Genomic DNA, 16,565 nt, shown 5'->3' with positions numbered 1-16,565 from the left:
CTTCTTTGATCCAGGTGCTTTTCTGGCCAGGCAACCTCAAGCACAAAGGCTTAGAAGAGAAGAGAAGCAAGATGTCCTTGGGATCCTTAGAATAGGAATCTAGCCTAACTGGAATTGAAGCTCTCTTGAGGATTTGTGTAGTAGACACTTGCTGTATTAGTCTGTTCTCACACTGTTATAAGGACATACATTAGACTGAGTAATTTATAAAAATAAGAGGTTTAATGAACTCACAGTTCCACATGGCTGGGGAGGTCTCACAATCATGATGGAGGGAGAAGGAAGAGCAAAGGCACATCATACATGGTGACAGGCAAGAGAGTGTGTGCAGGGGAACTGCCCTTTATAAAACCATCAGATCTCATGAGACTTATTCTCTATCATGAGAACAGCATGGGAAAACCTACCCCCATGATTCAATTACCTCCCACCAAGTTCCTCCCATGACACATGGGGATTATGGGAGCTATAATTCAAGATGAGATTTGGGCGGGGACACACCAAACATATTATTCCATACCTGGCCCCTCCCAAATCTCATGTTCTCACATTTCAAAACTGATCATGCCTTCCCAACATTCCCCCAAAGTCTTAAATAATTTCAGCATTAATTCAGAGGTCCACAGTCCAAAGTCTCATCTGAGACAAAGCAAGTCTCTTCTGCTTATGAGCCTGTAAGATCAAAAGCAAGTTAGTTACTTCCTAGATGCAATAAGGGTATAGGCTTTGGGTAAATACACTCATTCCAAAAGGGAGAAATTGTCTAAAACAAAGGGGCTACAGGCCTCATGCAAGTCCAAAATCTAATAGGGCAGTCATTAAACCTTAAAGTTCCAAAATGACCTCCTTTGACTTCATATCTCACATGCAAGTTATCTCGTGCAAGAGGTGGGTTCCCACAGCCTTGGGCAGCTCCACCACTGTGGCTTTGCAGGTACAGCTCTCCTCCTGGCTGCTTTAATGGCTGGTGTTGAGTATCTATGGCTTTCCCAGGCACACAGTGTAAGCTGTCAGTGGATCTACCATTCTGGGGTCTGCAGGATGGTGGTCCTTTTCTTAGGGCTACACTAGGCAGTACCCCAGTGGGGACTCTGTGTGGGGGCTCTAACCCCACACTTCCCTTCTGTACTGCCCTAGCAGAGGTTCTCTACAAGGGCTCTACCCCTGTAGCACACCTCTGCCTGGACATCCAGGCATTTCCATATATCTAGGAGGAGTTTCCCAAATCTCAATTCTTGTTTTCTGTGTACCCATAGGACCAACACTACGTGGAAGCTGTCAGGGCTTGGGATTTGTACCCTTTGAAGCAATGGCCTGAGCTGAAACATCTTGGCCCCTTTTATCTATGGCTGGAGCTGAAACAGCTGGGCACTATGTTTGGAGGCTGCATACTGAAGAGGGGAGGGTCTCAGATCCAGCCCATGAAAGCATTTTTCCTTCTAGGCCTCCTGGCTTGTGATGGGAGGGTCTACTGTGTAGGTCTCTGATGTGCCCTGGAGACATTTTCCCCACTGTCTTGGTGATTAACAGTTGGCTCCTCATTACTTATGCAAAGTTCTATAGCTGGCTTCAATTTCTCCCAAGAAAACGGGTTTTTCTTTTCTACTGCATAGTCAGACTGCAAATTTTCCAAATTTTTACACTCTGTCACCTCTCCAATGCTCTGCTACTTAAAAGTTTCTTCCACCAGATACCCTAGGTCATCTCTCTCAAGTTCAACATTCCACAGATCTCTAGGGCAGGGACAAAATGCTGCCAGTCTCTTTGTTAAAGCATAGCAAGAATCACCTTGGCTCCAGTTCCCAAGTTCCTCATCTCCATCTGAGACCACCTCCGCCTGGACTTTATTGTCCATATCACTATCAGCATTTTGGTCAAAGCCATTCAATGAGACTCTAGGAAGGTCCAAATCTTCCCACATTTTCATGTCTTCTGAGCCCTCCAAGTCTCTAGGAATCTCAGAATTTTCCCACACTTTCCTTCTTCTTTTGAGCCCTTCAAACTGTTTCAACCTCTGCCTGTTACCCAGTTCCAAAGTTGCTTCCACATTTTTGGGTATCTTTATAGCAGCAACCTACTCCTGGTACCAATTTACTGTATTAATCAGGGTTCCCTAGAGGGACAGAACTAATAGGATAAATGTATATATGAAGGAGAGTTTATTACAGAGTATTGACTCACACAATCACAAGGTGAAGTCCTACAATAGTCTGTCTGCAAGCTGATGAGCAAGGAAGCCAGTCAGAGTCCCAAAACCTCAAAAGTAGGGAAGCTAAAGGTACAGCCTTCAGTCTGTGTCCAAAGGCCTGAGAGCCACTGGCTAACCACTGGTGTAAGTCTAAAGTCCAAAAGCTGAATAACTTGGAATCTGATATTCAAGGGCAGGAAGCATCAAGCATGGGAGAAAGATAAAGGCTGGAAGACTCAGCAAGTCAAGTCCTTCCAAGTTCTTTCTGCCTTATTCTAGCCATGCTGGCAGCTGATCAGACAGTGCCCACCCAGATTGGGGTGGGTCTGCCTCTTCCAGTCCACTGACTCAAACGTTAATCACCTTTGGCAACACCTTCACGGACATGCCCAGGAACAATACTTTGCATCCTTCAATCCGATCAAGTTGACACTCAGTGTTAACCATCACACATTGCTATTCTTGCATATGGTGTTTCAGTACTCACTCCTCAGTTTTCCAGTGAGAGAGCCCAATGTCTCCTTTTCATGACCCACTGCTCTTGGTCTACGGCTTTGCCTGTGCTAATCACACTTCCCAGATCCAGGGATGCGTGTGTGATCCAGCCTGACCCATCAGCATATTTCACCCTAGCCCCAGTTTTTGGTTTAGGCATGAGCATCTGACACAAGCTGGATGAATTCAGAGTCAATGCTAAGGTTCTTAATGATACAATCAGGGAAGTGTCACACTGTCTTTCTGCTGTGGAAACTGCTGCAGTGAAGTGTGAGCCCACAGCTGCCAGCAGCCACCTCTGCCTTCTTAGGAGCAGAGCCTGAGAATGAAGCCAATACAGAGGATACAAGACCCAAGAGATGGAGAAGGACATTTTAGCCCCTAAATCTAGATCTGCTTGGATACTTTAATCCTTGCACCAATACATTTCTTTTCTCTCAAACCATTTTGAGTTTTCATTGCCAGAGACAGGAAGAGTCCTGACTGATGTACATACAGAGGTAAATGGGTTGCATGCCTAAGTGCTTGACTGGAGATTGATCCTGGACCATGACAAACATGGAGACCTGTGACCTCTGCTAAAACCCTTGAAAAGCTTCCTGCAGCACTCAGGATAAAACCTCAACTCCTTCCCCATGGTTTTAGAGCCTTCGATTGTCAGGACCTTGAAGATCTCTGGCCTCATCATGAACCTCTTTTCCTCCCAATATATATTCTGGACACACTGGAAGTTAAGTTTCTAGAATGTACCATTGTCTTCTGCTCCAGGCAGTTGTCCTCTTCCTTGAGCATGCTTCACCTACTTAACTCCTATTAAGCCTTCAATATCAGCTTAAAACTCATCCCATCACTGCCAGGGCTCCACAGCAGTTCCAACTTCTAATACTCAGCACACTTGCAGGCAGGTGTTCCATGCCTGCCCCTACCCTGGAATGTAAGCCCCCATGAGAGCCAGATCCTTGTGGCTCTAATCTCCACTCTATCATCAGAACGTGAATAAAGACACAACAAATAAATATTTGTCAAATACCTGAATGAGATAAATAATGCAGGTGGCCCTAAGTAGGTGGAAGTGGAGGAAATCTAAATTAGGGCTGAGACCTATGGATCAGCCAGCTAGGCATGAGGTGAGCAAAGCCCAGGCCAAGGTGGTAGCCCTAGTAAGAAAAAGAAATAGGGAAGGGAAAAGAAGGAAAATCTATGTGGAAACTGAGAATGGAAGAACCAAAATAATTTGACCAGCTTTGATGACAGCTAGAGAAAAGAATTTTTAAAGAGACACCTAAGCCCATAAACCAAATGTGTAAGAGGAATGTGCAGCTATTGGCAGGGGCAGGGGTATTGCTTCAGGACACAGTCATGCTGCTTATGTAGGACAAAGCCCCAGCATTTTGCAGGACCCAGCAGAAATGGCAGGGACAGAGGACATGCTCTGAACAGGTGGACACTGAAGAGGTCCATCACAGTCAGTGGTGGAGGCTAGAACAGATCAGAGGGCTCATCCTGATCTTGTGTCCCTGGGAATTGAAAGAGTATCATGGGAAATTCAGCCCTCCAACTCCACCTAGCTGAAGCTGATCTGCATAGTAATGGGTGCTCCTCAAACAAGGTGCCCGCGTGGTCCTCACAGGGGCAGCCAAAGAAGTGTTTACTATTTGGATTTCTTCTCCAGAGCAGGCTTGCTGTTCTGGGAAGATCATGGAGTGGTTTGCATAATTTCCTGCTCAGGTGATGATTTCTCAGACCAAGGAAGAATTTTAAAAAAGCTCACCTGCTTGCTTTGCTGGGTAGCGTAAGGAATATATTTGGGAAGGAGGAAAAAACGTCAACCAAAGGGAGTCTGGTGGCCCTGGCTGCCCCTTCAGGCAGGAAGATGTTATGGAAGCTCAGAACCCAACATTTCTCTCCACAGTCGCTGTCTAACCTCCCTCTCCACTTTCCAAACCGCAGCCTGAGAAGGAGTAAGAATCAGCTGGGGAGAAGCCAACTCAGGAAGCTACCTAACACCTACAAATCCTTCAATATCAGCTTAAAACTGACATCATCAAGGAGGAATTCCTCGGCTCCAGAGGAGGCTGGCCTTTCGGTGTCAGGACCCCAGAGCAGTTCCTTCTCCTGACACTCAGCACACTTGCAATCATGTGTTCAATGCCTGCTCCCACCCCAGAATGCAAGCCCATTAACAAGTCCAGTTCTGTAGGCCTGCCAAACACCAACTGAGATTCTACTGTTTGCTAATGAAAGAGATCAAGGAGCCCACAGTCAAAGGAGGAAGGAGACACAGAAATAAAACATGGGAAGATACGTAATAGACACAGGGTTCTTTGGAACATGAAGGAGGAGCTTTGAGCCCAACTAAGTTAGGGATGTGTATCAAAGAAGGCCTCCTGGGGGAAGTGACATCTGAATAGAGTCTTGAAAGAGTACAGTATCTGGTACATAGTAGATACTCAAATACCCAAGGATGTCCAACCAGTGGTAGGATGGATGGGGAGGTAGATGATCCAGGGAGAGAAAAAGCTGGCTCAGTCCATTCTTCACCCCAGACCCACAGTGAATTCTGAACCTTTCCTAATGCCCTGTAAACTGTGCAACATATTACATGATGTGTAGAATGTGGGGTGTCTCTTCTGTTATCGTCTCGGGTCAGGGATAAAGTGCTATGTCAGCTTGTACTGGGGGCTACTGAGGCAGAATAACCACGGCTCAGCTGACTCCCCCTCAGATCAACAGGATGCTCTTTAAATATGTAAGAGATTCACTGGGCCACTGCCTGCAGTGTCTAGTTTTCTTCAAAGTGTATGAAAAATGTGCTTAATATTCATGCTCCATTCCAAAGAGGCACAGATGGGGGCCAAAGAGGAGAAAACCATTTTTAGTAAAAAATGACTAGCATCAGGTCTCCCAACCTGAACTAATATATTCTTTGAGGCTGACCTTAAGCTACCTCCTACAAGAAGCCTTCCTCAACAACTACAGATTCTGCATCCCCCTCCCTTTCTAACTTCTTTTCACTTTACTCCTTGCCATATCTCTGCTTGGGGTGTCAGCTATTTTGTTGTTCACTGAATGTGCGCACATCTTGTGGTCTCTCCACCTCCCAGGTTCCCAGAGACATATGTAAGAGGAGCTCTGTTTTAAGGATAAGAACACTGAGACCTAGAGAGGCATACAGCACCCACCTGCCCAAGGTTGCACAGCTCATAACTGCAGGAGTCAGGCTTCCAGCCTGGACTGGTGCCCAGACTCTGCTCCCAACCACACTTCTACGAGGCTCCTTCCCGTCTCACGGCCTCCCCATCTCATTTCTGGTCCATTACTCTCTATGTTGCATCACTGTTTTCTGGGTGCACTGGGTCCTATTGTCTTGTCTCCTGAAGAAGAGGGTGAGTGGCTTAGGAGCACAAAGCCAAGTATTCACATTTTCATTTCTTTCCCATGCTGTTTCCCCATTTCTGGACGCAGAGTAGGTGCTGATAACATGAAGCACACAGAGAAAAATGTCAGCACAAAAAGGAAGCATCTGTTCTTGGGCTTTCATTATTCAGATGAGAAAACTGAAGCTCAGAGAGGGGAAGTGACTTAAATATGCATTGGACAGAACTGAGCAGAAAGCAGGCTAGCTCCTGCCACCATACTCCACACATAAGAGGTGCTTACATTACATTATTGTTATATTATATATTACATATTTTTAATATAATATACAATAGTATATATAATACATATCGCCATCATTGTCATAATTTTATTGTTGTCTGAAGGAGATCATTAAACTCAGCATGTCTTGTTAGTGGGGAATTCTGAGGATTTTCACAAACATGGGTCTTTAGTTCATGGAACCAATCAGGAGGACTGAGGTGACTGACTTTCAGGAAGACAAAGGCCAACAGAGAAAGCCAATAAGACATTCTTTCATTTGTAAAGTATTTTACAGCTGACAACTTTCTTAAAAGAAAGATTGCTGAATTTGGCATTAGGAAATCTGGGACTGAGACCCTTTCTGCCTCTGGATGACCTTGACGGAGTCATTTGTTTTCTTTGAGCTTCAGTCTCCTTTGTAAGATGAAACTGTGAGATGAACTCGGGAAAGAAAATTATGGAGCATGCAGGCCCCAACTCCCCACTGCTCTGCTCATGGCAGCCATCACTAATTGATCACTGCCTTCTTTGTGCTATGCCCAGGTGAGGCTTCAGAATCTGTCCCTGGAAGCCACTACCCATTGGTACACATGAAAGTGTTAGATGAAACCAATTTGTCACTTTCAGTAGCATACAGCCAACTCCAACTCGACTTTCTGACTCCACAAGTGTATCACACATCCAGCAACCCAACAAAGTTGGCAGAGCAGGGCTCACCCCTCTCCCCAAGAGGAACAATCTGAGCTCAGACCAACTCAGGCTTAGTTAGTTGGTGAATGGTGGTGGGATCAGACACCAGACCTCTCTGAATTGGCCTGGCAAGAACATTCAATAGTCTTGCATATTCCCTGGCTACAAAGGACTCCCAGTCCCTCAGAGTCAAGGATCAGGGAAAAATGAGAAAATAACCGAAAGCTTTGTTCTCCCTTTCACCCCACAAGGTGGTCAAGTGAGAACTTCCCTTCCGGACAGGTGATACCATGCAGCAAAAACAGGAATTAGGTGAAGTTGCTGATGTCTTTCACTTTCATCTTTGTGTCATTAGAAGCCCAGTTCCTCTTGACAGTATCTCCCAAGCACCACCCTCTTTCCTGCTACACCCCATCTAGCCACATACCCCTCAAATTGGTTCCAGAACTTTCTTCTTTCATTTGAAAGGGAAGTTTGTTGATAATAGCTTAGAGTGAGACCTTATTCCATTCAAGGCAGCTGCGTGCGGTGGTATAAAGAGAACTGAGGCTGGAGTCAGAACACACGGCTTCTTGTCCTACTGCTGTGGCCTTGGGAAAAGTTGCTGTTCTTCTCTTTACCTCAGTTTCACTTCCAGCTTATGATTTCCAAGACAGAGTGTTGAATTCTTGGCTAACGGGACAAAGTGCTCACAGACTTCATCCCTACACTGGTGGCTGGGTGAGAATTAGGGGAACAGGGAGTTCTAAGAGCCTCTGAATCCCACTTTCCATACTCCTTTTTAAAGGCTTTTAGTGAACAACGTTCTATGGGGTGGTGAAAAATGAGAACGAGGAAAGGAATGGCTTTGATTGAATGCCCATGATGTGTCAAACTTGTCCATGTACTAGTTCATGGGGAAAGCGCTGGTATACCACTTTATAGATGAGAGAATCAAGGTTTAGAGGAGTTAAGCGACTTGCCTCAGATCAAATAGCTGGGAAATGGCAGAGCTAGGATTTATATTGAATACTGCTCCCTCTAAAACTCCTGCCCTTTATAGTCCATTGTGGATTTTTTTTTTCTTTTCTATTTTTTTTAATTACATAGTACGAAGCATGGAGAATAAACATGATGCCACACCTCGCAGGGTTCCCAGCCTATCGAAAAGGTAAGCCAGCCTCCTGAATAATTGTAATACAAGGCCAAGCACAAGAGGATGGGTGTAATCCAAGAGTCACAGATGAGAATAGACTTCATGAGGAAGCGGCATCTTTTCAAGTTGCTCCGGCCTCCCATACAACAATGACAACAAAAAACCACAATACTAATGATGAACACTGACCTGTGCTAGCCCTCTTCCCAGTAAAATGGGTACTCTTTTTATTCCCATTTTAAAGAGGAGGAAAGCAAAACACCGAGAGGCTAAGTAACATATCATAGATCACACAGCTTGGAAGTGACAGAGCCTGGGTCAATTCCCAGGCAGATCGGCTCCAGCGTGTGCAATCCTGAGGAACCTCACTCTGCTGCTGCTTATAGCATTTCCTCACCATGTCTACCACCTGGGGAAATAGCAGGAGACCTGGGAAATCCTGTGAGAGCATTTAGGCCACCTTCCTTTCACGCCAGGGAAGAGACTAGCCCAAGGGAGCAGTTACTTGGAGAAATTGAGCTGGACTCCCCTCCTCTCAGCTCAGGCCACTTGCCTGTGCTCTCCTCCTCTGCAACACTGGGAACGTGCCAGCCTGCCAAGGCTCTCACTACGCAAGCTCTGGATAGAGAAGAAGAACCCAAGCCCCATACGTCGGCTATTGTTCAAGGCATTTTGGTAATGTGAAGATAGCAAATTACTCACAGTGAACTTTTCTGTAGAACAAGGTGTTCTCTAGCCTCCATCAGAGTACGTGTGCAGATGGTATTGTTAGCAGGTAGACAGGAGAGGAGCCACGCCTTGTGAGGGGGAATACTTTCAGGTGATTTGCCCTGCCTGTCTTGCTTTTGCTAAATAATGAGGGTAGCATGGGCTTTGGGAGGAGACAGGCCTGAGTTCGAATTCTGCCATATCATTCTGTAGCTGTGTGACCTTGGGTAAATTACCTAACCTCTCTGAGCATCCCATCCATAAAATGGAAATATCAATATTCCATGCAGAATCATATGAGAATTAAAAGGAGATAATGTATGTAATGTAGCTTGTATAATACCGCATTCATTCTGAAAACAAACATCTGAACTGCCATAAAAACTGGCAACATCATGGAATGTAACTCACTAAAAAGATCCAAGAATCAGGAATTAAAGGAAGAAGAGGATTACACTGTGTTGTTCACTAATTACATACCTCATATTATGAGAAGTAATTTACATACATGTTCTCACTTTACCCTTTCATCAACACTGTGGGTTGAATGACACTGTACCCATTTTACAGAAGAGATTAAGAATCATAGAGGGTCAAGATCTTCTGCAGGAATACTGTTTCTTTGACATCTCCCTCTGTTCTCAGATCAGTTCAAAGCTCTCGGTTTCACTTGCTAATTTTATACAGAGTTGATTTCCGGCTCTATTTTATCCCTAGCTTCCGCAATCTGGAAATGTGCTTTGCACTGATAATTTTATCTATTCTGGTACATCAGTCATTGACACGCAGGTCTCCATGACCCTCCGCAGCCTCCACAGTCTTCCTCCTAGCCCAAATGTGGGCTCTGCTCCCCTGTTTCCTAACGTTCTGCTTTGTATCCAACCACAGTGGTCCTACTGATACCTCATACTCCATGTTAACAAAAGCACCTCTCTCCACCCCAGCTCCCCTTTTTCTGGTCCCCTGTGTTTATGCATAGCACCTCTCTTCAGTGTCCCAGGAGGATGTCTTTGGTGTCTCTATTTATTTCTTTACTTTCTCACAATATCCATATTCAGACAGTACCATCACTTCAGCACCCGCTCCCTATTCCCTATTACCCACACAATGTTGTGATTAGAATTCTCTTTTTTTGAGAGAGATAGAGAGGGAGAGGGGGTCTTGCTCTGTAGTCTAGGCTGGAGTGCAGTGTTGCGATCTCAGCTCACTGCAGCCTGAACCTCCTGGGCTCAAGCAATTCTTTCACCTCAGCCTCCCAACTAGCTGGGACTACAGGCATGCACCACCATGCGTAGCTAACCTCTGTATTTTTCATAAAGACTGTGTTTTGCCGTATAGCCTAGGCTGGTCTTGAACACCCAAGCTCAAGCAATCTACTACCCTCAGCCTCCCAAAATGCCAGGATTACAGATGTAAGCCATCATGTTTAGCCTGATTTGAATTCTTAAACACCACTCTGAAGGTGGCTCAAAAGTCTTCGGTTATACCCCACTGTTACCTTATGTCCTAACTGTAGCTTTCCATCAGACACCATAAAATTGTGTCTCAATCTATTTCTCTAATATATGCCATAGCAAAATGGGTAACATTGCTCCCAACAGTATATCTGATGCTTAATTAGTAGCAGTAATAAAGGCTGCCAGTGTCAGAAGCACTTGACATGCAGTGTCTCATTAATTCCTCACCACACCTCTGTGGGTAGACAAGATTCACAAAGAGTTCACAAAACCTGTGTAGTTGCACAGGGCCCTGTGCTCAGAAGGCTGTGCTCCCATCCCTGGTTTAATGCTCTGCTTTCACAGTGTGGAAATTTTTAATGCTTTTTCAACGAGGGGCCTCACATTTTCATTTTGCCCTGGACCCTGCAAACTATGTAGCCGGTCCTGGAAGCAGCTGCTATTATCACCCCCATTTTACAGATGTGAAAACCAAGGCCACAAAGCTAATGAGCCCAAGACTCTTGTCCATACCCGTATTGTGCCAAGGGTTGCAGACTCACACTCTGGGCTTTCTGTGTGCCATCTACTATGCTCTGCCCTTTCCTCCTCATCCGCATGTTGACGGAGTGAGTGGCATTTCCTGTCCTTGAGGTTAAATTACTTTCTCACAAGTTTGCCTGACTTCAAGCCCAGTGCCCTTCCTGCTACACTGATCCAAATAAAATGGTTCCTACCCACCAACCCCCCAATTCCAAAGCCAGGCCTGGTGTCTGGTGAGTCCTGAACAGGGGGCAGAAACTCTGTGGAGACCTCTAAAAATAAAGCCTGCCTGCAACTGTGTTCTGAGACCTGAAGCTTCCTTCTTCCTCTTAAAAGCTGTTCCCATCTCTGAAAGCAGCTTCTCACCATGGGCTGTGGCTGCTGCTTTTCCCTCACTGCAAGGGAGAAACAGAACAGATTGCAGGAGCAATTAAACCATCACATGGAAAACCCAGAGAGATTGGGGAGTGGGGAGGAGATGCTGTTTCTTAATGGCCTGCCTCTATATTTAGCCTGAAATATCTCAATCTCTGACCCTTCCAGGGAGCAGGTAGAGTTGAGAGTGAAGTTGGGGGCTTCAGCTCCGCTGGGCTTCTGGGTCAGGAAGCGCCCATCTGCCAGTGTGTGGCCCCATTACCACCATGCCTTACAGGGACTCAACATATGGCAGTAAAGGAAACCCCAACCATAAAACAAGCAGTGAAACCACAGCACAGCCTGACTAGGTGGAATTTGGCAAGATGACTCAGCAAGGATGTTAAGTCAACAGTGGGGAGCTGGCCTGCCCCTCAGGATGCCAACTTCACCCAGGGGATAGGGGGCTTGTGACAGGTGGCAAAGTGTGGTCAGCCTTTCGTTTCAGCTCCAGTTACAGAAGAGCCTCCAGTCCTCTCACTTGCTGCATCCAGAGTCAGAAAATGTGTGTGGGGGATGGCAGTGAGCTTTAAAAGGGGCTCTAAAAAAACACAGAGGCCAGGGCCCCACTCTTAGAGATAGCAATTGATTCTGGAGTGGGGTTCAGACATCTGTATTTACATAAAACTCTCCAGGTAGTTCCAAGTGCGGCATGTTGAGAAACAACCAGTAGTAAGAATAGGCATAAAATGCATTTGACTTTATATTCTAGTTTTGGTCCTTTGCTTTCGGGGGGCCTTTGAAGAAGTGTATGTTTACTTCAGAGCCCCAGTTTCCCCTTCTCTATATGAGTATAAAATTCTCAATTTCTGGTACATAGTCCATGCTCAGTAAACGTTGTGAGGGGACCAAATGGATGAATGAATGGATGTTGTAAGCAACTGAATAAAGACAGAACATAGCACAGACGATGTTAGTTCCTGCAGGCACAGGGATATGGCTGCTTGTCTTGGGCTGGGCCACCCCACAAGCAGACTCAGACACAAGAAATGAAGTAGTTATCTGTGAGGTGGTCCCAAGGAACACCGGCAGAGGATTTGGGGAGTGAGAAAGGGGAGGGCAGGAAGCAGGGCAGGGTGCATTAATGAGCCCGTTACTATTATGGACAACTGAGGCTCCATCCCACTGGGGTCTCTGGGTGACAACGTGAAGATGCTACAGAGTTGTCTCACCAGAGGGCCGGGAGAACCTATCCTCCATCTCCCATCATTCATGACTGAGGGCCATTCCTGGGGACAGGAACTCCAGGGCACTTCTGTTCTGTCCTGCTTGTGGGCTGAGACAAAGCCCCAGGGCAGAGAAGTGGAAAGTCCCCGGTGTTTGCTGTAGAATGCCATCACCAGTTACTGTCATGGTAAGTGCCAAGGGGATACAGGTGAGGCACCAATAGCACCTGCCTCACTAGGCCTCTGATATGTAACTTTCTACACTGGGCCGGGAGTCTGGGCAAAGAGAGAAGGGAAAGACCCATTGGTAACTCATGGTCCAAGCTCCCTTACACCACACAGCTGCCAGTACCATGAGGACTTAGCAATGCAAAGTCTTGTTTATCTCAATGTGCCTGTTTCCTCAGCAGTTCTGAGGCTACCAGTGTTTCTCAGTCTCTGAACTATTGACATTTTGTGCTCATTAATTCTTTGTTGTAGGGAGCTGTTCCATGGATTATAGGATGTTTAGCAGCATCCTGGCCTCTACTCACTAGATGTCGGTAGCACCTTTCATTATGACAACAAAACTTGTTTCCAGACATTATCAAGCATCCCCTGGGTGGCAAAGCTGCCCCCAGGTGAGAACCAGTAGGGTAGTTGGATATCTTTCTTCATCCTCGAAGCCCAGGCAGTGCCTCACTTAGATTTCCCGAACTGTGGACGCATCTTGACCAGGCCATGCTCTTCTTAGTCTCTGCCTAGTCGGATGCTGTGCTTGGAACACATCCCGGAGACAGGCAGTACCCACACCCAGCTGTGAAACATGCTGCTCCCCTGCTGAGCCAAGCCCTGAGCTATGGGCAGAGGAAGTTAAGCAGCAGCCGTGGCTTCACAGTTGGACTATGGGGACCACACAAGACAGGCAAGTTAGGCAGCTTCTGCTCCAGTGGCCTCCACTCCAACCTGGGGCCCAGAGGCCAAGGAGGAGGATTTATCAGACCAACCCCTAACACAGACTCAGGGAGATTTAAGGCTGACTCAACGAGGAATTTTTTGAAGCATTGTAAGCGTTCAGTGAGGCTATGCAATTATCCTGAGGGATGCCGTGAGCACATGCAGAGCCAGCAGGGAAAGGCACCCAGACTGACTGACTCCAAACTGCTTGCTTTTATCATTACCCCAGTGGCATCTGGTGAAAGGTGGGGGTGTAGTGGGGGCTGAGAAATCTTCCCCCAACAGGCCAGGGGAGATGCTCAGAACAAACCCAGGTGTCCTGAGTCACTCGTGCTGACAGCAGACTCATCGCCCTTCAGTTCTGCAAAAGAGGTAGCCAGTCTCTCTTTGCTATACGTATTATCCATCAAATCTGAAAAGGCAAACTCAGGTGTGCAGGGTTGTGTTTCTCCTCTGGACTGCCCTCTCCACTCCCATTTCTTTATGCTTCCCCCTAGGATACCTGTGCAATGCCCACACCACTCAAAGGGCACACAGTGGCATGCAGCCCTCCAGCAGAAATGATTCACAGCCAAACACAGAAGCCGGCTGAGCACAGAATCCAAAGATGGGCAGTGGGGTTCCAAGCTGGCTGTGCTGGCATCACATTGCCTCTCCTGCTTTTGTTTTCTGGGTTGTCAGTACAGTAGTCTACCTGGTCAAAACATAGTAAAGCACCAAGTAGAAGCAGAGAAACCTCTGTTCCCTGGCCTGGCCCCTGCTGCAACCTCTAGAAGGCTTGAAAGAACATTTGGCACCTGGAGAAGAGCAATGGCAAGTCTAAAGGCAGCAAGGAGAACGTTTCATACATATGTACACATACAAATGCATACACACATACACACTCACACACCGGCTCCTGAAAGTGACAGTTTGTGAGCTCTGTTCCCTGCCCTGCCATTCACATGCGTAATTAAAATTTCTCTGAAGATAAGAGAGGTGAAGAAGAAGCAAGGGATGACTTCTGCTGGAATGAACTCTCTGGAAATGCAAGATTGTGTCAGGAAATGCGCATATACATGTAAGGACACACAAACACAGAATTAGAACATTTCCTGCCTAAGAATCTACCAATCTCATCTGTATTTGTGGGAAAAAAATTTACAAGCCAAAGAGATTAAGAGACTTTGATAGGATTATGCAGAGCCGAGACTCAAACTTGGATCTTCAAACCCAGACCTTGCGATGGATTTAGCGCAATCTGCATCCATGACTTAATTGGGAGAGGGAGAAGGGATTGAAATTCTTGGGCTGTCTTCGTGTAAATGGGAGCTGTTTCTGTTGACATTAGTAATAATTCTTTCCCCCCCCCCCCAGACTGAGAAAAACAACGAGTAATAATAATAACCACCAACCTCGGGGTTCTTAGAGTTTCCAACTGCTTTCCCATTTGTAACCTCAGGTGATTTTCCCAGCAATGTGGGGTGGGGGATTAATGGTATCACCACCTCCTCCTTACAGATAAAGAAACCACGTCTTTGAAGGTTGAATAATATTGGGAACTACTATAAACTATCGACCAACAAATGTTAAGCTAATATTATCAATGTCATCAACATTTTACACCTTACCTACCAAGCATGTCACACAATGTCTTAAGGATGGAGAGGCATGCCTTGGAGAGGCATGCCCTGTCCATGTGTGAATCCCCCAAAAGTCCCCCAAAAGAACTTGACTTACAGTAGATGACCGATGTACATTTGATGATTGATTCATTTACTGAATGCATGATAGGGAGGATGATAGAAAAATATTCACACCAGGTTTCTCTGTGGGCTCTAAACTCTAAAAGAATAGTTTCTCTTTGTTTAAAAACAAAACAAACAAAAGAGTATTGTCCAGAGATCCAGTGATATCTAGGCTTAGATTAATGGTCCCCTAGATTCTCTGTGTAGAACTGGTTCAGCTACGTGGTTTCTGACTATACAGCATGCTTTAAGGAGCATCAGGAAACATTTCCTGTTTGGAAAAACAAAAAACAAAACAAAAAAACTCCTTTATTGCTTGAAATTTGCACCTTCCACTCCCTCAAGCTAAGGCGTGAAAAGCTCAATTAGATGTCTGTGATCAGACATTACGCCTTCCTAAGGATGAGTTTATAGGACTAGCTCCTGACACACGGCTAATCCTCAAGAAGAGAACAGAGAACAGGTCACTTTTGATAAAGAATAAGCGTGTTAACAGAAGCTTGAGGTCTCATCACATGCTGTGGGGACTTGGGCCCCATCGTAGACAGTGAAAGAGTCCCAGTCAGCCAGCACTGGAGAAAAGGAGACTACAGATGTAGACAAACCTTGCCAAGCTTCCTCCCTCTCTGGGTCACAGTTTCCTTCTGTGTAGATTCGAGACTGAGACAGAAAGAGGGATGCACTGACAGAACTTACCCAGGTCAGGTGGTCAGCATCAGAGTGATGCCTGGGGCCAGCCCTGAATGTGGCACACCCACAGTGAGGGACTCTACCTGAAGAAGGGATGATCTGAATCTCTGCATCATCACCTGGGCTTGGCTGCTAGAGTTTCTGGGCTGGAAGCAGGAGCAGAGACGTTCTCTTCAGAGAGTGACCTAGAACACGCAGAGCTCAGCATGGAATTGTAGTCCAAATCCCAGAAGGTACAGGAGGGCCAAGGGTTATTCAATTGAAGGGATTGGAAGCAGACGCTAGGAGCCAAGGATTTAGGATCTAGGGAGAGCAGCCAGCACAACCCAGTGGAGACATCAACAGAGGGGCTGTGGTTCCCAGTTTTCCATTCAGCTGCAGGTGGAGGCGAGCTGCCATGGTTGGAGGTGGGTGGAGAGGATGGAAGCTGTGCTTAAAGAGCCCTGGCAGAATGGCCAAACCATGCTTCCCCCTGTAGTGACAGGTCCAGACTTGGGCAACTGAGTGCTTTTCTCACTGCCCAGCAGGGCAGGGATGCAAATTCCAGAGTGAAGACTGGGTAGGCAGGAGCACTCTAATTTTCAATTACAGTGTTCACACCCAATGGAGCTCTGCAGCTCTCCCTGTACTCTGGGGTGTATTTGACTTTGAATCAAGCTACCTACTGAACATATAGACACAGAGAGGAGTGGCTTGGTCCTGCTCACTCACCCCACCAGGCTGCTACGGGGCTTCATGAGCCGCAGCCCATCGTTTACACACGGGCTTATTAAAGCAAATAGGATTTGGCCTAGA

The sequence above is a fragment of the Saimiri boliviensis genome, chromosome 17 (assembly GCF_048565385.1).
Source record: "Saimiri boliviensis isolate mSaiBol1 chromosome 17, mSaiBol1.pri, whole genome shotgun sequence".
NCBI classification, from domain to species: domain Eukaryota; kingdom Metazoa; phylum Chordata; class Mammalia; order Primates; family Cebidae; genus Saimiri; species Saimiri boliviensis.
The sequence above is the reverse complement of the archived record's forward strand: the minus strand, read 5'-3'. Positions refer to the sequence as shown.